The sequence below is a fragment of the Protomyctophum bolini genome (assembly GCF_963924005.1).
Source record: "Protomyctophum bolini genome assembly, chromosome: 5".
Classification (NCBI taxonomy): domain Eukaryota; kingdom Metazoa; phylum Chordata; class Actinopteri; order Myctophiformes; family Myctophidae; genus Protomyctophum; species Protomyctophum bolini.
In genome coordinates, this window is record NC_137866.1 from 3,142,783 (window position 1) to 3,147,782 (window position 5,000).

Consider the following 5,000-nt stretch of genomic DNA (forward strand, 5'->3'; position numbering starts at 1 on the left):
TTGGTACTGACCGTGCTCTGAGCAGGAATCATGATACATGCCAACCCTTATTTTCAACTGCCTCTTGTACGTTACAGTAACTCAAGTTAAAAGAGCGTTGATACGACTGACATTAGATATGTTTTTGTAAAAATCAACCATGCAAATAAATACCTCACGGTAGATATACTGTATATATCAGTCATATTCTCTGTCGTCACGGCATAACCCAGACAACCCCTATTATACTATGTGTTTTGCAGTCACTCGATACGTGGGGAGAGGTCATAGTGACAGTTGAAACTCTGGCCTGTATTTTGCGTGTCTTAAGTACCAGGTCTTATTCCCTAACTTGAGTAAACTAAAGACCTGGAGGCGTGATCAATGGCATTTGGCTATTCTGAGTGGCCAAAGAGCATTGATCGATCACGCCTCCAGGACTTTAGTTTACTAAAGTTAGGTAATAAGACCTGGTACTTAAGACACGCAAAATACAGCCCTCAGTGTCATGTCGTTCTCTTTCGGTTTCGTTATCCGGAAGAAAGTTGTGCTTCTTGGCCTCGCCAATAAAAATAGTGTCAAGTCCAAAGAAATGTCAGCGCAGACTGATACAGTAAATGTGTGAGACAGTGTGACTTACTGTAACATCATCCATGTGGGTTTCAGTACTAAATTATACTGTTTTCCTTTGAACATAATACTGTCTCTGTATGGCCTTCATGCTGAGTGAACTGCATCAAATCAACCTTTATTTATATATATATATAGCACATTATTAACACAACCAGAGTTGACCAAAGTGCTTCACGAGCAAAAGAATAAAAATGAAAAAGCTAAATACATCAAACGGAGCAAAGAAAATAAAGATATTAATTACCAACGTGAGACATGGATAGTAGGACAGCAGTCAGGATGAATTAAAAATCACACCTGTGTGAACCGAGTGGTGCAACTCCCCTCTCCCCCCCCCTCCTCTCTCTCTCTCTCTCTCTCTCTCTCTCTCTCTGATTAGCAGGCAACAGTGCAGCACTGTCTCTCTCTCTCTGTTTCTGGAAAACAGCGCCCCTACTGGTACTCATTATAGAGCGCCGCAGTCCCGCCCCCTTTCAGAAAAGCGAGTGGCCCAGGAAGTGGAAGCCCCATGCATTCTCCCATCGGCACTTTTAATATAATTTATTTAAAGACGGTTACGCCGCGGACAAAGCCAACTCTGATCGTGACAAATCATGACAATGAACACAATATTTTGGGCAGATCAAATAATTTATAAGACGAAAAATAAAACAAATAGTGTTGTCTCCTGACTTTCTTTTCTTCTTTCTAATGATTTGATCGTCCCAAAACATTGTGTTCATTGTCATGATTCGTCACGATCCGAATTGGCTTTGTCCGCGGCGTAACCGTCTTTAAATAAATTATATTAAAAGTGCCGATGGCAGAATGCATGGGGCTTTCACTTCCTGGGCCACTCGCTTTTCTGAAAGGGGGCGGGACTGCGGCGCTCTATACTGGTGCTCATTAACCAACACATAGGTGAACACGGACATTGCTGTTCCTTGGAGTGGTTGCACCACTCAAAAAAGAAATAACACAAAAACTTCTCTTATGGGAGCCCCAACATCCTTTCAGATGGAGGTCTGTGCTCAAATGCGTATCCATTTAGGGCTGCTTGACGTGAACATTTTGAGAAGCACCAGCTTCTCATAACATACATGTCCTGAACACATACATTACAGAGACAGTGTGATATTCATGTCCTGAACACATACATTACAGAGACAGTGTGATATACATGTCCTGAACACATTACAGAGACAGTGTGATATTCATGTCCTGAACACATACATTACAGAGACAGTGTGATATTCATGTCCTGAACACATTACAGAGACAGTGTGATATTCATGTCCTGAACACATACATTACAGAGACAGTGTGACATACATGTCCTGAACACATACATTACAGAGACAGTGTGATATACATGTCCTGAACACATACATTACAGAGACAGTGTGATATTCATGTCCTGAACACATTACAGAGACAGTGTGATATTCATGTCCTGAACACATACATTTCAGAGACAGTGTGATATACCTGTCCTGAACACATACATTACAGAGACAGTGTGATATTCATGTCCTGAACACATACATTACAGAGACAGTGTGATATTCATGTCCTGAACACATTACAGAGACAGTGTGATATTCATGTCCTGAACACATACATTACAGAGACAGTGTGATATTCATGTCCTGATCAACACATACATTACAGAGACAGTGTGATATTCATGTCCTGAACACATTACAGAGACAGTGTGATATACATGTCCTGAACACATACATTACAGAGACAGTGTGATATTCATGTCCTGAACACATACATTACAGAGACAGTGTGATATTCATGTCCTGAACACATACATTACAGAGACAGTGTGATATTCATGTCCTGAACACATTACAGAGACAGTGTGATATTCATGTCCTGAACACATTACAGAGACAGTGTGATATTCATGTCCTGAACACATTACAGAGACAGTGTGATATTCATGTCCTGAACACATACATTACAGTGACAGTGTGATATTCATGTCCTGAACACATTACAGAGACAGTGTGATATTCATGTCCTGAACACATACATTACAGAGACAGTGTGATATTCATGTCCTGATCAACACATACATTACAGAGACAGTGTGATATTCATGTCCTGAACACATTACAGAGACAGTGTGATATACATGTCCTGAACACATACATTACAGAGACAGTGTGATATTCATGTCCTGAACACATTACAGAGACAGTGTTATATTCATGTCCTGAACACATTACAGAGACAGTGTGATATTCATGTCCTGAACACATACATTACAGAGACAGTGTGATATACATGTCCTGAACACATTACAGAGACAGTGTGATATTCATGTCCTGAACACATACATTACAGAGACAGTGTGATATACATGTCCTGAACACATACATTACAGAGACAGTGTGATATTCATGTCCTGAACACACACATTACAGAGACAGTGTGATATTCATGTCCTGAACACATACATTACAGAGACAGTGTGATATTCATGTCCTGAACACATACATTACAGAGACAGTGTGATATTCATGTCCTGAACACATACATTACAGAGACAGTGTGATATTCATGTCCTGAACACATACATTACAGAGACAGTGTGATATTCATGTCCTGAACACATACATTACAGAGACAGTGTGATATACATGTCCTGAACACACACATTACAGAGACAGTGTGATATTCATGTCCTGAACACATACATTACAGAGACAGTGTGATATTCATGTCCTGAACACATACATTACAGAGACAGTGTGACTTGTCTCTGTTCTGTCCAGCTGTAGACAAAACATGGCCGTGTTGTTGTGTCTGGATTCTGGAACAGGACTTGATTTCACACTGTTCACCGTTCGGGGGTTATTTCCTCTGGCGGTTAGATTTGAACCCATTTTGGGGCGGGAACCCCTTTTGGTGATTGCATTATGTTATGCTTTAGCTATTGAAAAATAGCAGATCTACAAGTTCAAGAACGACTGACATATAGAAACATGGCTTTTTCAGAGAACTGTCAGGATGTAGAAGACATTTTTTGAATCTGATCTCGGGTCAGAATGGGTTAAACTTTGGTTGTGTGTACTGTATAGTTTGATGTATACAGCTCTGTGTGTTATTATGTGTACAATTTACAATTTAGGCATTTATCAGACGCTCTTGAATCCAGAGCGACTCACATTAAGCAAGAACAAAAAGCATGGCAATGCATCACATCCAGAAAAAATGTGTATTGTGTGTGACTGTGTTACTGTGCGTGCGTGTGTGCGTGTGTGCGTACGTGCGTGCGTGCGTGCGTGCGTGTGTGCGTGCGTGCGTGCGTGCGTGCTGTTTGTGGGAGTGTATTGGGTTGGGAGTTCAGCAGTACATACAGTATAGCCTACTGTACATACTGTACTGTACATCATGGCTGGTACAGACACCAGAAAGATGCCTATCAGACCAGGAGAATGTGTTGTTGGGTGGGCAGGTGTGTGTGTGCCTATGTGCGTGTGTGTGCGTGCGTGCACACGCATGTGCATGCAATGACACAGTCCTCATCAGCATCCAGGAAGTCGTCACAGGGGCAGACTTGAGCGTTTCGCTTTGTGTGATCTAATCTGATCCAGCATCATTCCTCTATCTCCCCTCACGCACACACCCACCCACCCCTCAGCCCTTCAGGGCAGGCCCAGGCCAGTCCTCGTTCTCCCCCCCCCCCCCCCCCCCCCCCCCCCGACACTACAACTTCATCACGGTGGGAATGTTGTTGAGATTGAGGAGGCGTTGACTTGCAGGTGTCTAATGAAAACAGAGATATGGGTTATAGTGTCTGTGATTCATGGTGTGTACATGTGAGGCTGTTGGTAATAGCTGTGCGCGTGCGTGCGTGCGTGCGTGCGTGCGTGCGTGCGTGTGTGTGTGCGTGCGCATACTTCAGTCAGTGGTGGAAGAAGCACTCTGATTTTAGCAATACAACAATGTCAAAAATCATCTGTAACAGTACAGATGTTTTGTAGTAATCGTACAACATAAACATTAAAGAGACATTAGTTGTTACTGTAGAGACTTTAGTTGTTACTGTACAATACTTTAAAACAGTTGTCATGTTTGCACACATGCCTAAAATAGCTCTTATATGCGCCGCCCTCGTTGAAAACAATGTATTTCCAACTCCAGCTCGTCTCAGTTCAGGCTGCATGAACAGCGCTCTGAGCGCTGGGTTTCTGCCCCCTCAATGTCCTATAACTCTTCTACTAGTATATAGAGAGGGCTCTGGGCAGCACTAATGCATTGTGACAGGTTGGTATCCGTGCGGTGGGATGGTTTCATGGGCCAAGAAACACACGACCCTGACCATGGCTGGGTCTGTTTTCTCTCACCGTCCCGCTGAAGTCCACCGTGTGAGGTTAAGCCATTCTGACCTG

The 5,000-nt window shown here is 42.7% G+C and overlaps 1 protein-coding gene across 1 annotated transcript in view; it reads left to right on the plus strand.

Moving 5' to 3' along the window:
• lamb2l (laminin, beta 2-like) overlaps positions 1–5,000 on the plus strand; it is a 112,782-nt gene that overhangs the window by 70,974 nt on the left and 36,808 nt on the right. The gene's annotated exons all lie outside the window — the stretch shown is intronic.